Source organism: Triturus cristatus, chromosome 3_2, assembly GCF_964204655.1.
Source record: "Triturus cristatus chromosome 3_2, aTriCri1.1, whole genome shotgun sequence".
Taxonomy (NCBI): Eukaryota; Metazoa; Chordata; class Amphibia; order Caudata; family Salamandridae; genus Triturus; species Triturus cristatus.
The window spans coordinates 57,152,771-57,177,592 of NC_140584.1; positions in this window are offsets into that span (position 1 = coordinate 57,152,771).

Genomic DNA, 24,822 nt, shown 5'->3' on the forward strand with positions numbered 1-24,822 from the left:
TGTAGGCTCTGCTCGGAAGTGTCCTATGCCTGATTATTACGAGTAACGCTGTGTTCATAGGCTCTGCTCAAAAGGGTTCAAGGCTCGCTTGTTACGAGTAGCGCTGTGTTTGTAGGCTCTGCTCGAAAGTGCCCATGCCTGAGTATTACAAGTAGTGCTGTGATTTCACACGGAAGCGCTAGTGGTGCCATGAGTCACGGAAGGCCCGCGAAGTCTGCCCTGAGTCACTACTAGTTCCCAGGGGTGGCGCTACGATTCCCAGTCTTATCTTTTACCGCGCTGATCATTAGCCGCTACGCGGGGTGCCCACGGCAGAAAGCAATACTAGAGGGAGGAGGAGCGCAGCGCTAGGATTAACCGCTGTGTTTACCGCTCCCCCAGGTTCGCCAGATATTACCACGGAACCTATGAAGGAGGGCTCCTGCCACTGGTGCTAAGGTATACAAGTGTGACCTATTGCCCCATAGTGAATCGCTGGTGATTATAACGCTGATGTAATCAGGTACTGCCTAGGGCACCATTTTGAAATGCTGGTGAATCAAATGCTATACGATGTAAATAATGCCATTGACACCTAATGAACTGCATTTGCCTCTAATGAACTGCTTTTACATCTGACTGCTTATATAAACTTGAGTCTTTTGCATAAATCCTACTGTGTGGCGTCCCTTATTGTGTGCATCTCCTGCTTCAGAGGATGTGTGTGTTGTATGGTCGCTTTACACATAAGCCTTTGGGTGCCCAGCCGCTCGAGTCACGTTACCCCCTTAGGGCTTGGTGACCCCAGGTCTTACAGCATGTTTTCAAACATAATCAAGAGATGCAAAGTCTTTGTTTAAGTGAATGTTGGAAAAGCAATTCTCACAACACATTCATAATTAAATGTAATGCTACACCTTCAAATCAAAGTTAAATATGTTCAACATACTGAGTTTATTTTCTATTTTTAATTTGCCAGGGAAACATTACTTTTAATTCTGAGTGCACCTAATTTAACTGCAAAACATAAGCTTAAACTAAGGCTTTTAATAGCATGATTTGTTTTGTAAATGCATACCTAAATAAACACTTTTTTTGCAGTTATAGAAATGTGATTTAAGTGTGTGTTTTGGGCATAATCGCAATAAAAAATATTTCACCAGCCAATCAGGGTCACAAATAAATGCAATTATTTGCCAGTGCAACATTACTTTTAATTCTGATTTACTTTCAAAATACTCACTTAAAAAAAGACTTTACATTAATTTAACTTTTTAGTTTTCAGACATGCACTCTTGTAAAGCCTCTATAAAATACACAGAAGTGCAAGTTTATATATACATCTCCCCTTGACGTAATATTTTATCATGCCTGTGCGCTTGATTTTCAATTGTCACATCCATCAAATTAACGGCTGGCCATCGCATGGAAACAACAGTGACTATGTTATATTTACTAACATACATTTCCTTTATATACCTTTTATTAATCCCCTTTATGTGATGGAATAAGAAATATATAGTGGAAACAAACATACTCAGAAGGAACATATACATTGTTCGATGCATGCAGGGAGACCACAATAACAAAAAACAATTGTTTACATTATGCCAACTAATGTAAATAACACTGTTATTCCATTCGTTTTACATGATGCTGTTTGTAAGCGAAGAACTGCTATAGATATGTCGCTTCTCTATGTCGATGCGGGTCTGCTGCACTTTCAGTGCTCTGGCCCATGGAGGGGCAAGGGCACATTACACGCTCCGTTGGTGATGCTGCGAGAAGGGCAGGCATCACCTGGCACTGAGTGTGCATGGCTGTGCTGATGTGCCATTAGCACTGACAGCGTATTGACAATGCCTATAGACATTAACATTGACAAAGCATATAGCTCTTGGATTGCTGAAACCTATAGACTTTGCCAATGCTTGTTTTATTGTTTTACTGCTGGCCTAGTAGCTCAAATTGCTATTGAGCATTTCATGTTTATGTTTTTTGTGCGGCATCCTGTACATACTTCTCAGATAAGAGTTTGAAAATGATTGTCACCATCTTTGAATTCTAAATTAATAATAAAATGTAACAAAAAAAATCCAAAATAGCAGTCAGTACATTAACAAGCATGCGCAAACATGGGAAGTCATCTTGGAATGCTTGTTATTTATTTTGCTCCTAGATGCACTCAATGCATTTTGTTATAAAGAAAGACAAAATCATTCACAGATTACCACACGCTAGGGCACATGTGTGCTGACCCACTGGCAACCATCATGTATTTCTTTTGTAACATGCAATTTTTGAACAGGTAAGTAATAATAACATATTCTCAAACAAAACAAGAATTCGCAAAGCCTATAGCTCTGTGCCTACGTATTAAAAGTGAGACTGATTGGCTTTGCCAATACTTGTTTGTTTATTCGGCAGCATGTTGAGAAAGCTAGGACCCAAATGACGTAGGTAGAAGGGGGTGCCCTTGTGTTTAATTGGTCCTTTGTGGTGCATATGCCAGGCCCCGGATTTACATGAAAAACTTGTGGTGTCTGCTGCAAGATATGTGAAGAGAAATTACACAGCTGAAAATGCTGTCCTGTGTGAATTTCTATATGTCCCTCTGGGTACTCACGACTACAGTGGGAAAAGCAGAAAAGGACTCATATCCAATTGCGCAATAGCCAGAGGTGAAACCTGTTATTTGTGATGAGATAATGGTTGAACGACTATGCCTCCCTTTCCTAAATTGTATTTTTGAGGAGGCCATCTGCACGATTTGGTTTTCTGTATTGAAATAATTCTGAGTATACCGGATATGGGTTTGCTGCTTTGGTGTTCTATTTAGTTGGGTAAAGGTGACTAGGAAAGGGTGGAGATAATCTTTAAGAATTTTAGTGTTGGCCCTTTATATACAAGTGCTGCTGCAATCCCTTTGACTATATGATTTGAATATACAAATGACCACAGCTTTAGATGTCTGGCATGTACCAATACTTCTAATAAGTACTCTTCATGGAGCTTCCTTAATTGAACTATGCCAGGTGCCTAACTTCCAGAGCCTGGTGGAGCATAACTGCAACACCGTGGCGCAACCTGGCTCCAGGGGTGGTTATTAGGGGTGGGCGGAATTTGCGAAATTGACTTTCGCAAATTATCACGAAATTGCGCAAAATCTCCGCGAGCATGCGGAACTTTCGCGAAGATGTGGAGATTGCTTTTCCCGCCCGTTCGCGATGTGTTTTTGCATGCTCGCGGGGAAATATATCTCCAACTTCCCCATGCGGTCGCTAATGGGCGCGGCCATCTTGCTCGCGATGCTTATTTCCTGTTCGCGATCGCAAAATCTCGCGGGATAGTGCGACCGGCTACCAACAATCCAACATCTTGTGGCGCGCGCGAACAGATAAGAAAACTCGTCGGCGAACGCAGGGACCCGGTAAGTCACGACCGCGTGCGCAAGAACGCATTTTAAAAGCGCAAATAAGAAAAATACTTAAGTTTCGCGGCAGATTGCGAAAGTTTTGACATTTTCGCGCTCTCCGCGGAACGCGAAAATGACAAAATATCTCAAATTCCGCGAGCGGAACAAAATTTACCGCCCAGGCCTAGTGATTATGTCACATCCACTATAAAAACCTAACATAGCATCTGTGATGCATTTCCTGGAAATGGGCTATTTCAACATCGTTTTGGGAAAGAAATGGAAATATTTTGGTTCGATTTGAGACTATGTCTTCACTGAAGTCCTCCGGTTTTAAGCTATGCGCCCAGTGTTGGCATCAGATGTGGCTACAGGCCCTCACTGTGAGTGTGTCAGCTCTTTGGGAAGGTCTCACAACTCAATGCTTTGCAGCTATTGTGCCTTGTTGCAGCCTAAGGCACTGAGGCCAGTGGCGGCTGGCATGGCTCATTGGTTTGGGCCAGGTATGGGGGGGTGTCACGCAGGGGGGGATTTAAAAATAAAATTAAACTTACCTTGAGGCCGGGTCTCACGTCCCTGCTCCTGCTCTCCTGTCTCTGACTCCAGGAACAGGAAGAAGGCAGCCAGGCTCCCTCTCTTAAGCCAATTACAATGCTGCAATGCAGCGTTGTGATTGGTCTGAGTGGGGGGCTGGAGGAGTGGGCATGTTCTCCATGCAGGCTGTAATGCAGCCTGCATGGTGAACTGGGAAAGTGCGCATGACTGGTTTGATGTGCCACAGAGGGCCGACCAAACAGTCATTGCGCACTTAGGAGTGGGTAAACCACTCCTTCCCTGCTCCAAGAGCAGAGCAGCCCCACCCATCTGCAAAGCAACAGGACACAAAGCATAAAACAATAATCACTCTAATTTATTATCATTTTATGTTTCTACTTGCCACTGCTTAAAAGGAGTGGGGCGACGCTCCTCTGCCATAACGGAGGAGCCACCACTGACTGAGGCAGATAGAGGTGATCCAGCGGCGTACCAACAACAGATACTGTACTACCATATACTCACCTGGGCCCATAAACACACACAGCTTAATTAAACTGCTGGACTGGTTTATAAGTTTCTTCACAATGTTTAGAATTAGTCTAAAATATCTTTACTAACCCTTCACAGATCAAAAAGTTATTTCCTCTGGTGGATGGACCATTAGTTGAAAAAATTGATGGTGATAATGAACATAATACTAGCTTTTCTATACTTCAAAGCAAATAACCACAGACTCGAGAAAATTTTAAATCTTTATCTAAATTAAATGCATGTGAACCACTTCAAAAATACAGTACTGTCACCATCATTCATTAGGAGAGAAAATTCAATTGAATAATCATCAAAACACATCCTTCGGACTCATACAATGATTTATGCTCAGAAAGGGAGAGGACAGAGAGAAAAGAACATCTGCGAATACAAAAAATTATAGTTACCAAGAATGGTGTGAAGACCAACCCCCTGGCCAAAGGGCTGGTAAGGGTCCCCCGGGATAGTTCAGGTGACAAAGACTGCAGGACAGGATTCAGGACATGATAGTTGACCGACAAAGCGCCACACCCCTCTCTGACACTTCCTTCCTCCTCGAGATTCTTCCACGATCTTCTTATCTAACCCAATTTAATTAGGATAGAAAGTTCTGCATTCGGCTTCTTCATCAGCATCTCACAGCATCTCTCCCTGCATCAGCATCACCCGCTACACTGACAGCATCCCGAGCTCTGCAGCATTCAGCAAATCTTCCTCTCTCTAACTAACTGAAGCTATCTTAACTATACATTTTCGTTCTGCATGTTCCACCCACTAAAGTTTCAATATCGTAAAAATACGAAATCTAATTGGTCAGGCAAGTGGGGATGATCATCACACCATGCTTACATGTCATCTAAAATCAGTTCAACCATTGTTCGCAAACCATCCCCTTAATTTTTACACACCCGCATTCATGTTTCATTTGTAAAATTTTTATTAACAGTATGATTACGCGTCCACATTGTTGAACTTTACACTGTCCGTTCCCAGGGTGGAATACTTTGCGACCTTGGCTTTCATTCAACCTCTATGTCATCATTCTGGGTTCACTTTCAGTTGACATGCGCAGTCGTCGCACGACTCTGCTTATTTCAGTTATACATGAGAGGCCAAATGCGCACTAGTGATAAAGTCAGAAAGACAAATATTAATTTCACAAATAAATAGTTTCACTGTATACCATCCATCTCTAACTCTGTTCCCTTTTACTTATTAATACTTTTCCCGCATTAGCATTAGTAAAATAGCTTGTTTTCATTTCAGCAAAGCAGATGCCATACACGTGAGTCTTTAAAACCCCATTTTAGTGCCTTCTGCTCATGCGCAAGAATTTCCTCCAAGCGACAGCGCATCATACTACGTAGATGTAGTTGACGCATGCGCAGTAAAGATTCGCCGTTTAAAGTGGTTTTAGTCCTTCGTTCATGTTATTCATTTTATTAAACACATAAGCAAGCTTCACTAACCCGAGTGTTTGTGTGGTGCGCATTAGTTTTACACTAAATACCTTTAGTAATTTGTTAGTAAGTTAAAGGAGCGTATCGCTTCCGAGCAAGTCTCTTTTCTACGAGTCCTTACTCCATCAATCCCCTCTCTGATGGCATTTTTGAGCCATCACAAAATTACCCATCCCTAACCAGATGCCAACTTTCAGCATTTCTCATTGTTATTCTCCTCTCTTGCTTTCTCATCTTCATCTTTGTTTTCTAAATCTTTCATCTTTTTGTATATCCTCCCTAACATTTCCTCCATCTGTATCTCATTGTATTCCCTCTTTCATTTCTTTTCTTTCACATTAACTTCATGTTTTCTTCCCTTTGCTTTGTTTCTGCAACACTTACACCAAATTATTATTGTTAAAACTATTATCGTTATTCCAACTACTGGAAGAATTATTTGACCTAAAATACTTTTCCCTAAATCAGTAAACCAAGTCTCTATTGAAGAAATACCTTTTGTTAGTCTTTCCCATACACCGTCAACCTCCAGTGATTTCAAATCTTCATGAAGTTTTGTAATATTCTTAATATACCCTTTGATTTTCTTACTTTTATCAGGTATGTAAGTACAACAATGTTGCACGTTCAAAACATTCTACAGACTCCGGCCTCTTTTGCTAATAAGATATCAAGCACAAGTCGATTTTGTAGAACCATAGACCTAATTGCAACCATTTCTGTATTTATCATCAAGAAACCCCCAGCAGTATCAGTCGAGAGACGATCAACTACTGTCGACAATTTACAAATTCTATGTGAATTTAGAATGACTCCCACTGAAGGTATTAATGCACCAAATATATCACCTACTATTTCTGAAAAACAAGCTCTCTTTCTCCGTGTTAGTCCATTAGTGTTTTCATTGTTTCCAGTGATTTTTTTTTACATGATACATTTTCGGAAATGCTATCCCAAAGTAGCAGCTTCCGTACCACCGTGCAGGCAACTTATAGTAAGCATTATTCCCATACATGTAGTAAACCCCAGGAAATACTGGATCAGTTCCCCCTTTTAGTCCCCAACCTCCCAAAATTAGGAAGTTATGTTCACATTCACTGGAACCAATAAATATGTTATTATAATCTGTCTTTAACCTATGGAGGCAGGTTTTCCCTTTCCTTACAAAGTCTAGGAACATCGCAGCATGAGCCTTGTCAGTTGTATAAATTCCCTCTTTCTCAGCCCATGGAGGTACATGGGTTTTCTGTTCAGCAGCTTTCTTTCTAAAATCCTCTGCCTTTCTTCAACTAAATTCAAAAACACTTTCTCTTCTTCACGTACTATACATGTTAAGTTATTCTTGTGTGCCTTTACTATATCTATTTATTTCATTGTTAGGAAAAATTCACCCATAAACTGTGCATCTTGACTACTAAGTACTGGATTCATATTCTTTCGAATAGGAAGTTCTGGGAATACTACATCTAAGTTTGAATAATAATACTGAAGTTTTCCGGTTCTATAAAACAGACTTGCTAGTACACTACATGATAAACCATATGTTAGAGGTAAATGGTGATATGTAACCCCTTCTGACACTGATGCTGGTATTTTAATACAGACATAACAATCACTAATCTCCATTGTATCTACATATTGAAATAGCAATTTTGTAAAAACATTTAAAGATGTATCATTATCTAATACTGTGTGATGTAAATCTGTCTCATCTGCTGCTTCTAGTTCTACTCTAACTCCTTTTACAGTAGCTGTTTTCTCCTTAGTATCTGTATCATTCTTCTTATTTGTTATCATAAAATAAGGAACCGCTACTGTTAGAAATAGCCATACTGAGATCACTAACAAAATACTACATATGCAAGTTTTACAGCATCTTTGTTTTAAACTTCGTTTTGGTTGCTCAGTGACTTCCTTTTTTGCCATTTTAATCTAAGAAGATTTCTCTTCTTGTCTTTCTTCACCTGGAAATTCAGATATCCCGGAAATTCAGATATTCGTTTTGGTTGCTCAGTGACTTCGTTTTTCGCCATTTTAATCTAAGAAGATTTCTCTTCTTGTCTTTCTTCACCTGGAAATTCAGACTCTTGTTTTTAAGGTGGTCACAATTTTCTTTCATCAATCTGTGTAGCATCTACTTCTTCTTCTGATTCCTTACTCAAGTCTAAATTCTCGAATTGTTCTAATATTACATAGGTCCACTCAGGGCCCTTGTATTTGTTGTTCAAAATTCTCAGTCTTGGGCTTCTTTGAATGTTTCTCACCATTGACTGTTTACACTGATTTTGACTAGTAATCTCATTCACTTGCTCTGGTCTTTCTCTTGTTTTTCTCAGATAGTATCTCAATCTTTTCACTCGTCACATTTTTTGTCCCTTTTAATCTGTACTGCACTTTCACCCTCTTCGTCTTTTTCTAAAGTTCTTTTATTTTCAGTATGTCTAGACACAATCCATTCCTCTTCTGAATCACTTTCTATCTGTTCCTGTTCGGGTCTTATTTCATCCGCCTGAACCTGTTCTTCTTCCTCTATCTGGTCCTGTTTGGGTATTATTTCAAATTGATCTTCTTCTTCTGCGCAAACTTGTTCTTCTTCTCCTAACTGATCCTGTTCAGGTCTTAGTGCAATTGTTCTTCTGCTGCCTGAACGTGTTCTTCTTTTCCTGTCTGTCCCTGCTCAGGTCTTTGTATAGTTCTGTTCAGCTCTGCCTGAGTATGTTTTTCTCTCCCTCGCTGGTCCTGCTCAGAGTTTCGAGTAGTTTTATTCACTTCTACCTGAGCGTGTTCTTCTACACCTATCTGATCCTCACTACTTTCCTGTCTCTCTAATCTGGTTCTCCTTCTTGTTTGAATAATAACTTCAGGCATGTCAATCACTGGTATCCATTCCCCCTGACTTGTGCTCGGTTTTTATTACTTCAGAATCTATCACTCTAGATTCTTCAACTTCACAACCATCAGCTGTCTCAACTGGTTCAATCAGTTGCTGTTCTTCTTCAGTGGGGCCTGGAACTCTTTTAGTATGGCTCGCATGAATCCAATTGGGTAAACCTGCACACTTCACTGCTGTAGTAGTGACCAGTATGACTTGACGTGGTTTATCCCACCTGGGTGCTAGACACGACTTTGTGGCATGTTTCTTCACTACCTCCCAGTCTCCAGGAAAAATAAATCATGCGCCTGCTTTGGCTGCCTGGCAACTGCGTCTTCTCCAACCTGGTGAGAGACAGAACGCACTAGGTCAGCCAATCCTTTGCAATAGTCTAATACCAGATCATCAGTTATATTCATCAATTTATGCCCAGGAATAAATGCTTGTCTCATTGCCCTTCCCATGAGTATTTCATGTGTACTCAATCATGTTTTTCTGTCAGGAATACTTCGGAGTACCATCAACACAAAAGGCATTGCATCTGGCCATTTCAGTGATGTGGATGCACACACTTTCCCTAACCTTGACTTGATTGTGCCATTTAATTGCTCAACCACTCCAGAATCCTCTGGGCAGTATGCACAGTGCAGTTTTTGTTCAATTTTGAATGCGTCACAGATTAATCGAATTATTTCATTATTAAAATGAGGTCCTCTATCTGATTCCAAATTGACTTGGAAACCGAAACGAGGAATCACTTACCTCAACAGTAACTTAGCAACTGTGAGACTGTCATTTCTCTGAAAACAAGCACACTATGACAAGGACATACTTCACTACATTGCTCGGAGGCAACTCTATGAAGTCAAGCTGCAGTCTCGTGAATGGTCCTTCTGCCTTTCCAATTTTTCCCCCACTGACCACTGTCTTCCTGCCTGGATTTTGCTGCTGACAAATTAAGCATCTTTGGCAAAGACTTTTTGCGACTACCCTAAACTTTGGATTGTACCAATTCTGTCTGAGTAGTCTGATCATTGCATCCCTACTAACATGTGTGTCTCCATGATACATTCTTGCCATTTGAGTGAGTAGGCAGTCTGGCATAACTGGTCTGCCATCGGTGTGTATACCCATACATCATCTTCTGTCCTCCTTTCACAACCTGCTTTTGTCCAGATTTCCTTTTCATTTGCCCTAACTTAATCCTGCAACTGTCTAACCTCAACCCCAGAGGCAACTGATTTCATTTGTTTCAATTTTTCTGTTTAGTGGCATGTTATTTCTTGCACAATATTGAGCAATTTGGTCAGCATATCTGTTACATGCAACCACATAGTAATTTCCTGACTGGTAAGCAGAACAGTTGACCACTGCTATTTCTTTTGGCAATTGTATTGCTTTCAACAACTCTTTTACATTTTTGCCATTTCTTATTGGAGATCCTGAAGAAGTCAGAAATCCCCTCTGCATCTAGAGCTGGCCAAAGTCGTGCACAACCCCTAAACTATATTGACTATCAGTAAATATAGTTATTCTCCAATTTTTCCCAATTTTGCATGTGTTTGTTAAGGCCACCAATTCGGCTACTTATGCAGACTTGACTCCTGGTAAACAGGATGCTTCAATGACCTCAGATATTTTACAGACAGCATAAGCTGCACTAAGTCCTCCTCCTTCTATTCTCAAGCATGACCCATCTACAAATAGTTCATGATCTGGCTCTTTTAAGGGCACTTCCTTTATGTCAGTTCGGGGCTTAGTACACATCTCAGTCACATCCAGACAATCATGATCCACTTCATCTTTCACTTCTTCACAACATGGGTCTGGCAATAATGTAGCAGATTCATTATTGTACATCTTATTACTGTCACATTTTCTGCTCCCAGAATCACTCTTTCATACTTAGTCATCCGACTAGGAGTAAGGTGCTGCGTTCCAGTTCTTGTTAAAAGAATCTCAACTGAATGTGGGACGTAAACTTTGACCGGATGTCCCATCACAATCGATTCATTCTGCTCCAGACTCATACAAGTAGCAGCTACTGCTTTTAAGCAGCCAGGTAAAGCTGAACCCACAAGATCCAAAGTAGCAGAAAAATATGCTACTGGGCGTTGGCTTAATCCATGCCTTTGAGTCAACACTGAAAGTGCACAACTTTCTCTCTCACAACAGAACAGTGCAAATTAGTTGGTATAATCAGGAATGCCTAAGGCAGGGGCCTTACACAGACAATCTCGCAATTTCACAAAAGCTTCTACACACTCATCATCCCAGACAATCGGATCTTTTGCTCTTTTCCGAGTCAACTCAATCAATGGTTTTGCCAGCAAGGAAAATCCTATAATCCACTGCCTACAGTACCCAACTACTCATAGAAACAGTCTCATTTCCTTTTGTGTCTGTGGTAATTGCATTTGTTTGATTATTTTTATTCTCTCTGGGGTCACTTTTCTCACTCCTCTTTCTATTTTGTGGCCTAAATATTTAACTTCTTGCTGACAAAACTGCAATTTCTCTGGAGACACCTTGTGTCCTCCTTCAGCGAAATGGTTCAGTAATGCAATTGTATCAGTGACACAATCTTCTTGTGTTTTTGATGCCACCAGTAGGTCATCACTGTACTGAACCAGAACTGAATTTCTGGGCATGGCCAATGTTTCTAGACACTTTTTCAAGATTTGATAAAAAATTGAGGAACTCTCTGTATACCCTTGAGGAACTCGGCACCATGCCAAGACACGGTCTTCGAACTTAAATGCGAATAAATATTGACTGTATGAGTGCAAAGGAATGGAAAAGAAGGCTTGGCATAAATCAATTACTGGAAACCAGCCTGCATTCCAGGGTATCTGATAAAGGATCACTGCTGGATTTGGCACTACTGGACAACAAGGCACTACAATTTTGTTAATCTTTTCAAATCCTGTACTATCCTGTATTTTCCGCTAGGCTTTTTAAGTCCTATTATTGGCGAATTACAAGGACTACTCATTATTTATTTTAAAATACCTTGTTTAATCATTCAGTCAATTTCTGGAGCAACCCCTGCTTTCACTTCTGGACTCATTTTGAATTGTCATGTGTTTGGATAAACGGCACCTTCCTTTACCGTCACTTTCACTGGATCTACATATGCCATTAGCCCAATATATTTTCCTGTAAAATCCCATACTTCTGGATTCACTGTGGTTCTTAATTCTTCTGGTAATTCATTTTCAGACATCAATGAATACATCTCATCTACTTCAGTACCTTGCTTAGCAAGCATCATTATATATACAACATCTTCATCAGGGGTTTGGAAAGCAACACCATCTGGTGTACAGTAGATCATGCAATTCATTTTGCACAAATGATCTCTTCCCAACAGATTTACTGGACTGGAATCGCAAACTACAAACCGTTGCATGTCTTTAAAATTTCCAATATGCACTTCCATTGGCTTTGTGATTGGGGTTCTAATCTGTTGATTTGATACTCCTACAACTTGGATAGATTCTCCCGAGAGGGGTAGGTTTGGGATGTCTGCTGTTCTCACGGTAGACCGGGTAGCACCAGTATCCAATAGAAAAGTGATATCACTACCTTCCACTTTCTCATCAATAAATGGACCTGACTCATCTACCTGCAAGGATGCGCCAAGCACGCACTCCTCTTCCACCCCCCTCAGGCACCGTCATTGCACATAGTCTGCTTCATCATTATTATTCTGTAAAAGATATTGTGAAACCACAGAATGTTTCTTACCACTTCCTCCGTGAAATCCGGTGTCCGCACTGTATTTTTGAGGGTATCAAAGTTTGGCATAGGAGCTGGTGGCAAGTGATACTGTGGAGTAACTACCTGCTGAGGCTGATTGATAATCACTTCATTCTGCGTCTGTGGATTTAAATTTTGGTTTGGCCCATTATTATTCTGAATATTTGTACACTCGTTCTTCCAATGTCCAAGCTTTCCGCATGCATGACAAGGAAACTTCTTCTTCGCTTCCTCTCTATTCATTCGTCTTCTTACTTTACCACCATTCGCCACTTGATCATTCTGATTCTGCTCTTTCACCTGACTATCAGTCTGGGTATTTCGTTTATTTTACTGCTGTTCTGCCAATTTCACTTGTGCCCACATCATTTTCTCTTTTAACTTTCTACGCCTTGCCTCAATATCATCTCCGCAATACTTTGCATATTTCTAAATCTCATCTATCGACTTACTCTGCCAGCACAACATGTGCTGTTGAATCATCTGACTAATCTCTGGCTTCAAACCATACACAAACCGATACAGAAAAGGTCCCATATCCTTATCACCAATGTTCTCAAAGCCACTATACTGCTTAAACACCTGTAGCAACCCCTCATAATATGCATGTACAGACTGGCTCTTGAGTTGTTCTATCTATCTTTACCCAATCTGTTTCTTTAGGAGTGATTTTCCCCTTTCAGAAAAGTAATCACTAGGTGATATTTCTTCATCACCTCATCTGAGGGTGCTCCTGTTTTCGAGTCCCTAGCATACTCCTCACTTGGCCAATCAACTGTGATGTTACATTCTGTCCATAAGTCAGCAGGTACCACTATATCAAACAGATCATCCAGATCCTTCAATAGAACCTTTGCAACTTTCACAAATCTTTCAACCTGTTTGTACCATTCAACTGGTTTCTCTCTTAAACTAGGGAAATCATTTGTAAATGACAAAATATCCTGTCTGCTCCATGGAACATGAACATATCCACCACCAGGAACCTCTCTCATTGGACACAATCTTTCTGCCTTTTCTGATTCTTTTAACAAGAATGCAGATGACGCTTCCTTTGCTTGTGCTTCCTCCTTTCTTGTCCACCTAGTTCTCCACTTGTCAATGTCTCCCCACTCCTGCAAAATGTTCATTAACTCTTTTACCTGCAGTTTTCTTCCAGACACACTCATATTCTCCAAATCCTTATCAGTAAACTCCACTCTATATGGTTTCTGTAACAATTTTGATCTCCCTATATCCAATCCAATTTCTGAAGCAAGCTCTGTCAATCTCTCATGAAACAATTTAACATTTCTGGTTATGCTCCTACATATAAAGAACAACTCCTCCTCATTGTAAAGATTCAACCTGTCTATTCCCACATTTCCAGCTATCATTTCTTCCAACTCCACTTTCAATTTGTAAATATCTAAAAGTTTTGGTGATGAGCTTTGTTTTTCTATTCCCTGTGCCCATCTCTCCAAATCTTCTGGTGTGACCGCTGTTGAGCTTCTAGTTCCTAAAGGTACCATGGACCTTCTTTCTTTCGATTGTCCGGGGGTAACTCTTTTCGGGGTTTCAGTTAAAGGTTCCCTTATTAGAAGGTCCATTAATGAAATGACTGAATCGCATTCATTGGCCTGATCATCAGATATTACTACCTCTTTTCTGGGATTACTCAAAGGAATTGTTACAGCTTGGGGTTTTGGGCAACTCATTGTATCTCCATATAATGCGATAACAGGACCTATAGTCACTGGTACTGTCAAAGCTTCTGTATTTAAATTCGATTGACCTATTGTCTGTACTATTTCCTCTCTAGTTTTATTTAAGGCTTCTCTTTCATTATCTTGAAGCACCCTATTAACTGATGTATCATGTAAAATTTGAGGAATTAAGGGTGTTCCCATTACCGGTGCACTTGGGGTGACTCTACTGGGTCCTTCTTGGTACGGTGGAGGATTTTTTGTTAAAATGTCCTCTAATAATTCATCATCTGACTCACCATATCCTGTTACATTCATGTGTTTTGTTTTTTCCTTACACTTGCCTCCCAACTGTTCTTCAGCCATTAACACTGGATATAGACCTTCTGATACCATAACTCTCCATAACTCTTCTCCATTGCTTCATCTGACCTTCGCGTGATTCATGCAAATATCTGGGAAAAAATCCTCTATATCTCTAACCCCCTCTACATTTCTATTGTTCATATGACTCAGTTTCCCATTCTTTCAAAGCCTCATACTGAGTTAACCTAGGTCTTAGTTCTAAATCATTCATTCTCATCCTTAAATTCTGAAGAATTCTCCCATTAAACGTACCATGTTCTGGAAAAGCTAAAACTCCATCACCTTTTGTATATTCTATACAATTCTCCAAACATACACAAGTATGATATCCTCTTAACATCATCATATAGGAAGCAGGCGTTTTTGGTGGCAGAATAGGAATTCCCTCTCTAGTCAATACAGGCTTATCTTTCTTAAAGAAATTCTTAATTTTCTTTATTAAGGAAATTTTTCTCTTTTCTCCATACATTCTGGAAGAACGATAAATGAAAGAATATTCCGCAAACCCTTGGATTCTTCTATCAGTGCGACTCACACCAGCAGTCAAATCACAATCCAACATACAAATCGTTTTGACAAATCCTAGCGCTGCTTTTACCAAACAACCAATCAAACTCAGGCTCGCGCTCGCGGTCTGACCAATGCCAGTGCGGCTTTTGTGACGTCAGTATTACTCCTTACTACTGACCCCTCCTTTACAATCTGCTTCTGTCTCACACCCACTGTTTTAACCAATCACAGCTCGGCTCTCTGTGACGTCAGTACAATTCGGGCGACTGACCCTCCCTTCACAAGGTAATACGAACACGTATTTCTTAATACTTTTCTTTAATTTCTTTGCTAATAACAACATAAAAACATTTGCTACTCTGCCTGTTCCACTAAACAAAGTATAGATTTTGACTTATTCTGGAGTTTCAGAATTACTCCTCTTCTTCGGCGAGTAAAAACCTCTTCATTCAAGCTCGGAAGAACCTGTTACTCCTTCAATGTTACCCCTCCTGGGAAATAAGACCAGAGTATCACCAGCGAACTCTCTGCTATCACTCACGCTCTACTTTTATACGGAAATAGTCCCTATTTTAACACTGGCAGCCCTGCGTAACTTCTCAGTGCTATTCCAACAGACGAGCAACCTCACTGCAGTGTGGCTTCTGTCACCACCCGCTATTCATTCCCCGCGATTCTGGACAACATAAAACAAGACGCTAACTCTTTTGTTAAACATAAATCAATAATCAATATTTATCACCAAAAAACTAGTCAATAATAACCATAACTCTGCTCCCAGAAAACTGATCCAGCGACGTACCAACAACTACTCTACTACCATATGCTCACCTGGGCCCATAAACACACACAGTTTAAGTAAACCCCTGGACTGGTTTATACGTTTCTTCACAACGTTTAGGATTAGTTTAAAATATCTTTACTAACCCTTACCAGATGAAAAAGTTCTTTCCTCTGGTCGATGGACCATTAGTTGAACAAATTGATGGTGATAATGAACATAATACTAGCTTTTCTATACTTCGAAGCAAATAGCCACAGACTCAAGAACATTTAAAATCTTTATCTAAATTAAATGCATGTGAACCACTTCAAAAATACAGTACTATCACCATCATTCATTAGGAGAGAAATTTCAATTGATTAATCATCAAAACACATACTTCGGACTCATACAATGATTTATGCTCAGAAAGGGAGAGGACAGAGAGAAAAGAACATCTGCAAATACACGAAATTATAGTAACCAAGAATGGTGTGAAGACCAACCCCCTGGCCAAAGGGCTGGTATGGGTCCCCCGGGATAGCTCAGGCGACAAAGACTTTAGGACAGGATAGTTGACATCTCTAGAACACCGACGAATGCGTCGCACCCCTCTCTGACACTCTCTTCCTCCTCAAGATTCTCCACAATCTTCTTATCTAACCCAATTTCATTAGGATAGAAAGTTCTGCATTCGGCTTCTTCATCAGCATCTCACAGCATCTTTCCCAGCATCACCCGCTACACCGACAGCATCCCGAGCTCTGCAGCATTCAGCAAATCTTCCTCTCTCTAACTAACTAAAGCTATCTTAATTATACCTTTTCGTTCTGCATGCTCCACCCACTAAAGTTTCAATATCGTAAAAATACAAAATATAATTGGTTGGGTAAGGGGGGATGATCATCACACCATGCTTACATGTCATCTAAAATCAGTTCAACCATTGTTCGCAAACCCATCCCCTTAATTTTTACACACCCGCATTCATGTTTCATTTGTAAAATTTTTATTAACAGTATGATTACGCGTCCACATTGTTGAACTTTTCACTGTCCGTTCCCAGGGTAGAATACTTTGCGACCTTGGCTTCCATTCAACCTCTATGTCATCATTCTGGGTTCACTTTCAGTTGACATGCGCAGTCGTCGCACAACTCTGCTTATTTCAGTTATACATGAGAGGCCAAATGCGCACCAGTGATAAAGTCAGAAAGACAAATATTAATTTCACAAATAAATAGTTTCACTGTATACCATCCATCTCTACTCTGTTCCCTTTTACTTATTAATACTTTTCCCGCATTAGCATTAGTAAAATAGCTTGTTTTCTTTTCAGCAAAGCAGATGCCATACACGTGAGTCTTTAAAACTCCATTTTAGTGCCTTCTGCTCATGCGCAAGAATTTCCTCCAAGCGACAGCTCATCATACTACGTAGATGTAGTTGACGCATGCGCAGTAAAGATTCGCCGTTTAAAGTGGTTTTAGTCCTTCGTTCATGTTATTCATGTTATTAAACACATAAGCAAGCTTCACTAACCCGAGTGTTTGTGTGGTGCGCATTAGTTTTACACTAAATACCTTTAGTAATTTGTTAGTAAGTTAAAGGAGCGAATCGCTTCCGAGCAAGTCTCTTTTCCACGAGTCCTTACTCCATCCATCCCCTCTCTGATGGCATTTTTGAGCCATCACAAAATTACCCATCCCTAACCAGATGCCAACTTTCAGTATTTCTCATTTTTATTCTCCTCTCTTGCTTTCTCATCTTCATCTTTGTTTTCTAAATCTTTCATCTTTTTGTATATCCTCCCTAACATTTCCTCCATCTGAATCTCATTGTATTCCCTCTTCCTTTTCTTTCCTTTCCCACTAACTTCATGTTTTCTTCCCTTTGCTTTGTTTCTGCAACACTTACACCAAATTATTATTGTTAAAACTATTATCGTTATTCCAACTACTGGAAGAATTATTTGACCTAAAATACTTTTCCCTAAATCACAAGACACAATAAACACTGGAAACAAAGAAAGTCATCTTTGTTTTCATACAGAGGTTACAAGAATAGAAAAAGGACTACCAGAGAAGAGCCCAATTTGCCTTCTTCAGGAACCCTATCACGTTCTGGATAAGTTGCATCTGAAGTCGGAGGTGAGGTTTCCTTATCCTGGAGCTGTAGTCCAATAGTTATAGGCCTTTAAAGAAGCTATGGAGATTATTTCAGCCAAGCAAAAACCCTTTGGTATGCCTTCTGGAACCTCGGAGGTTGAAAAGATGCCTTCAGGATTGGTAGGTCTAGATAAGAAGTTTATAGCTTCAGTCTCAAAATCAGGTCTGGAGGGTGAGGCAGTAGAAAAATAAGAACCTTAGAAGCAGCAGTGAATTCTTGGGATTGGCTTCAAGACCTATGTGGCTTGACATCGGTAGAGCCAAGGACTACAACGACTGACTCCATTCTCAAAGAGTGAAAGCTAAGACCGGCTTATTCAAATGAGGATGAGTTTCCTCAGATGCCTGGAGCAACACATCAATAACTTTCAAATGCTTTGACTACCTTTTTAATTGAGGTTCTGATGTCTTGGGGTTTGATCAGCCATACCCTTATCATAATCGATGGGTAGCTATGAAGTTCTTAATTTGCATTCAGTTTTTCGATGCAGTCTGTGCAATAGGTTGGTTTTTTATTGACAACCAAGAAGCAAATTATTATTTAAGCTCACTTATTTTAGAAAGGAGCTTTTCATGATGAAGGGCATTTTGATGTTCTCATGTTTAAGGACCATGGTCTTAATGAAGTGTGTTCTGTTTTAAACTTGATCAGCCATACCCTTATCAGGATGATAATGATTTCTTTTAGGCATATTATTTGTTGACTCATTATCATATAAATGAATTTGAATTTACAAAAAGCCATTGCTTTGAATACCTATCCAGAGACTGATTTTACAATCACAGATGTTAGCCTGACTTCCGATAATAGGCCTTTTTTCGGCTACTGGGAGGAAAGCAACTCAGGCACTCAGCATTACCCTACATACAGAGGAGCCTAATTTGTTTTATGAGATTGTAGTGGGCAAGCTCATTTGGGAACCTCTTTTGCCTTTTAATGAGGCAATGGCTGGTAAGACAGTGTGGAATAAGTCAATGTCGGTTTCGCCAGTGACTAAAGATGCTGCTTGTAGGCATGTGGCAGCCTCTTCCTTCTTGGTGCTTTTCTCAACAGTTTTGCCAACGCACTCAGCACAAGAGAGTTTAGTGGTTCAGGCTTCATTAGCTAAGACGAAACAGGGCATTTTGAGAATTTTTGTGATTTCAAGAGAATGTTTTTACCTCAGGATGCATGGCGTTAAGACTGTATAATGTCATCTGTCCTTTGGCGAAGTATACTTATGCTTTGTGGGAGCTAGATTCTATGGCTCTGCCATATTTACCTGCTCATATTCATGACTTTATTTAGGAGTTACTGAAGGATGGTTTTGAGGTGACTAAACAAACGATGCAGACTGGTTTGGAAACTTTTGTTGTAGTTGAGCTATCCATTAGGTGCTGTATTACAGAAGTGCCCAGGGGGCAAAATGGGTGTTTGAGCCCGCTTTGTGTGCCCCCGGGGCACGTTGGTATTACAGAAGGGGCTACAGCTGCTTCGCAACCATCAGAGGGTGATCCCTCATTTGCACGGGGCAAGGCCCCACGCAAATGAGGGAATACCTTTGCCTCTGTGACTGCGCTATATTAGAGATGCAGGCGCAGAGGCAAAGAAGCTGTCACTGATTGCAGCCCTGTGGAAGGGGGGAATAGGGTCCCACAGATCCCCCAGAAACCCCAGGTGGGCGCTTTGAGTGACTGCACACTCTATTCCCCTTTAAAAGTGCAGTTGGGTTGCTGCCTACACAGTGAAAACATTTTAACATGAATGTCCTGCCCCCAGGGCAGCGCAAGTTCGCAGCTGGCCTGGGGGCAGAGCATTCATCCTAATATGACGCACTTTCCTTGTACCTTTTACAAGGTGCACCCAGGAAAATGCACTGTGCGAATGATACAGCCCCTGGTCGACTGTGGTATGAAGGAGAAATTTGCACGTTTCAGGTTTTTCTGAGGATGCTCAGGCACTGCTCGCGGATATGCCAAAAGTGTCTACGTTCCATGCCTCTGTATTAATCCCACAGTGAACAGCATAGTCCCATCGGCATGAACTCTATGGAATAAATCCTCATTTCTATAAAGCCTAATTGCTTGGTCCAAGTCTTCATTACATTCAGAAACATTCCTATATCAAATGATCTCAACTGCTAAGCCCACCCACAACCGTACCCCCTCCCCCATGTCTGGCATGCATCTCTATAGTATGAAACCTGTATCTTTGCTATTTATTCATTTCACTGCGCTATCCAACATGTCAACGATGGGCGTTCTCCTCTTTCCCTCAGTTGCCTCCCGGCCCACTACCCGACCACACAGTTCCAGTGGCATCCTCCCGTGGTTCCTTGTCCCCCTCCTCACTTTTGAAGTCATATAGCATCGCCCTCCATGCCCTCAGATCATCTTCTAGCTTTTCGTCATGTCTGACCTGTTTCATCAGAATCACCTCTGCTGTCGTCCATACCTTCACGTCCCGCACTCATTGCATATTTTTGGGTGGTTTACGACTTAGCCAGGAAATAGCTATCCGGCGTTTAGCCAACACCAATCCCAACAAGACACACTTCCTACTAAGATTCTTATTTTGGATCGGGGTAGTAAACCAAGTAGGACGAACCTGTATCTCCGGTGGTATTACCACCTCCGTCGCTTCTCGCAACGCAGCCAAGACGTCATCCCAATATATTTGGAGCTCTGGGTAGGACCAAACCATATGAATAAATATAGCCTCTGCCTCCCAACATCTAGGACATTGCCCTATTTGTTCCAGGTAAATCCTGTGTAGCATATTGGGGGTAAGATATGTCTGGTGTACATAATTAAATTGAATCAGCTTAAACCGCGTATTCGATCTCACCTGCTTAACCCCTTTGTGGATTTGAATCCAATCTTTCTCTGTTATGGATTCCCCTGTCAGTGTCTCCCATTTTTCCTGGATCTGCAGTGCCTGGACCGTCCTGTCGTCCCGAATCGCTCGATATAGGTGTGACATCAGTCTGCGTCCTTTGGCCATTGTTATCAAGGTTTTTTAACACCCTGGAGACAGGGGGTTCTTCGGGAAACATGGGACACACCTTTCTAGCTACCTGGGCTATCTTCCTGTATTGTAGGAGCTGTCCTGGGCCCAACGTAAAGGCCTCTACCGCCTGTTCACTGTTCACGTGAGATGTGCTGTTTGTTGGTGTATAGGTCACCCATGGTAAGGCATCCCCCTCCCGACATCTGCGCATAGACATAGATGCGAAAATCTCGGGAAAAAGGGCGAACAGCCCACAGGGGCATGTCCGGGGCATAGGGAGCCCTTTTCAGTACTTTCCGGACGACAAGCTCCCAGACTTCCGTCACATGTCGAATAATATATGGGCTCGTTGACGGTATCTGTGCCCCCATCATTAGCAGTTCAGGGAATGTTCTACTCCCGTAGGTCCCCGCCATCAGGGTCTTCTCCCAGTTCTCCTCATCGTCCAGCCAATGTACTGCATGCTGTAATTGAAAAGCTGCATAATAAAATAACAGTAAGGAAAGTGTGGATGGTATAAGCACTAGTTTAACAGTGCAGTTTACCAACCTTAGCAAAGATTATTTCTATCAAGCTGGGTCCCTCTTTTAATGGTAATAGGCAGCAAGTAACTAGTTCCTCAGAGTTTTGGTCCCAGCATCTTCAAAAACCACAAAATGTATCTAATTGTTTAATAATTGGATATCATGTATGAATGCTTAGGGGGTTGTTCGGATCAGCTTTCACAAAAATAGAGAGTATTTTGGGCCAATGGGTCTTGCCATTAATAGAAGAGAAATATGATCAGCCATTTCAAGGAAAACCATCACCTTTTCTCAACTTTTTTCTCCTCCAAACAAACATCTTCTTGAACATGTTTCAGTATCTGTTGCTTAAAGGTGCTATTGCAAATGTTCCTTAGATGGAGCAAGGCAAATGTCTGTGCTTCAGGAACTTCATTATACCCGAGAGGGTAAACATCCTTTACAACGACTGCGTTACAACACATGCCGTTATCCTGCATTTTTTACTCCGCAAAGTCTTTTACAAAGCAGGGCTTTACACCACAAACCATTACAATGCCCCGGTGGAGTTCGAATAGTAAATTGCGATGTAATGGATTGCGTTGTAAAGCCCTGTGTTGTAAAAGATTTTGCAGAGTAAGAAATGCGGGGTAATGGTACGAGTTGTAAAAGCGGGTGGGGTAAAGTGTCATATTCAACCGAGATGGATAGTGGGCTTCGGCCAATTCTCAATTTAGTTTCTTGAACAAGGTTATAAAAAAGGAAATATTTTGAATCATGGTATCCGCTCTTTGGGACTCCGCAGTTTTGCCAGCAGTTCCCCCAGCAAAGGACCACAGGTACCAGCAGCACTAGCGCGCGGTCAGACTATTTAAACAGCACGCCGGCCCGCGGCGCCCTGTAGCCACTCTTTGGGACTCGGCAGTTTTGCCTGCAGTTCCCCCAGCAAAGGACCACAATGACCAGCAGCATTAGCGCTCGGTCGCGCAATTTAAACAGCACGCTGGCCCGCGGCATCCTTTAGCCGCTCATTGGGACTCCTCAGTTTTGCCCGCAGTTCCCCCAGCAAAGGACCACAGGTACCAGCAGCACTAGCACGCGGTCGTGCTAGTTAAACAGCACGCCGGCCCGCGCCATGTCCCGGCGCGCCCACACTCGTCGGAGGAGACTGGGCTGGGCCCCCCCGAGATCTGCGCTAATAGAAGGTACAGTGGATGGCTCTTAACTATTAACCATTAACTTTAATACGTCTGGGACACTGACCCCTTACACGCTAGACCTCTGCTGCAGGCAGCCAGTAAAAAGATGAGTAAGGGAAAGGGTGCACAACCAAGTGGAAGTATTGTGGGAGCACTTGACCAATTCTTAACCAGGGCAACCTCTGTACTTGCGCACAAGATCGAAAGAACAGAGCAACGCCTATCTTTGGAGCCTTTTTCTTATAAAAGATCCTCCTTGGGGGGCATGGCCCCTCACATTAATCGCAACCAACCTTTGAGCCCAGACAAGGCAATAGAAGTAGAGCCAGACACAGACCAAGAAATACTTATGGGATCGATATCCCACAAGCCTGAGTTAATCTGTACTACACAAAGAGCCTCCACCAGGACAGCAGTATTTGACAGAAACTACGGGACCCACCCCTGACCCTACTTTGAAGAGAAAGAGGGGGAGGCCACAGAGACCAAAACCTGCAAAGACCTCAAAGCTGAATAAAAGAGGGGGAGGGGCACAACAACCCAGATCCAGTTGATTCAAGCAATCTAGAAAGGCTTAACCCTGCCCCTGCCCCTAGCACTTGTCCGGATATGAATGAGGCTATGTGGCAGAGACTAGAAATCTTGGTCTCCACCATGTTAAACCCCATTACACTGAGATTGAGCCGGATTGAAGAAAAAATAAATGGCCTTGAATCTCAGGCTAAGATTAATTTTCATGCCTTAGAGGCATTAATAGTAAGGAACAGGCCAATGTGAACGTCAGATGGAGAACCCCAAACTACTCAAGAGGCAAGTAAAATAGCCCCAAATCCAAATCCAAAACCTACAAAATGAACAAGGATGATGTCTGCACCCCAAAGTTTGGCACTTCCCACAGATACTAATTCCGCAATCAGTACGGATGAGAATAACATCACGACAGCCGACACATCTATTGAATTTTCCCAAAGCCATTCGAGTCCATCACGTGGCACAGAACTGAACAAAGCGGTTGATAAAATCAATACATTAACGAATAACATTATTAGCGCACCAATTGGGCAAAGCAGAATAGCACTAGTGAAGGGAAATCTAGAAGCCAACAGGAAGAATGAAAGACCGGCCCATGGACCATTAATGGCTAGAATTCAGACTCTACATTTGTCCCCAGCGGCTGCTCCCCTGGGGGTGGTATTGGGAAACGTACCACCACTGCGGGAGGGCCAGGTAGAATCAGCAACTCAACTAATGACCAAAGCTATGCATTGGGTGGTCCAAAAATTGAAGGGGGAGTGGGGCCTGGATGGGAACCTGCAAAGTCAAATGATTATGGCTAGAAGAGCTACCTGGGTAGGGCCGACAAGGAAAGAAATGGGTGGAGATTGTTTGATCTTAAATTTTAATAATGATTTCATCGTCAGATTCCTTTTGGACAACTTGGGCAATGACTTTGATAGAAACTCCAATATTACTGTGCTACCACTGGGTTTCGTCTACAGACCACTTTTCCGACAAGTAACAGGGAGCTGCCCCCAATATATGGAGTGTCCGATACGGGGGGCCTCATGAGGGACTTCCAGGTTAACAGACATGAGACTAGAAAACAGATTTGCACCCCTCTCTGACCTAGATGCTTGCGATTGACTACAGCCAGTGCAACCAAAACACACAGAGAGTAGTAAGAGGCAGCCCATCCCGGCTCCCGTTACCGATGATAGACTGCAGATATCAATAAGACAGCAGGGGATCACAAAAGCTGTTCTAAAACTATCATAATGGAACGTGGCTGGTATTGTCTCCAAATTGTGCGATATCAATTGGCTAAGTGTATGGCAAGAGCACAAAATAGTATTTTTTCAGGAAACGTGGGCTACGGGGCCAGTGTACATCAACGGCTATCGCTCCTTCCAGACCAAAGCCATACCATTCATTTCAGGGAGGGCAAAGGGAGGCATTTTGACACTAATCAGAAATTACTTCAAAGTTAATGTGAAAAAATGTGATTGCATAAACCCAAATTTTCACATCCTAACATTGGAGATACAACAGGAAGGGATATGGTTATTAGTAACCTATTACAATAA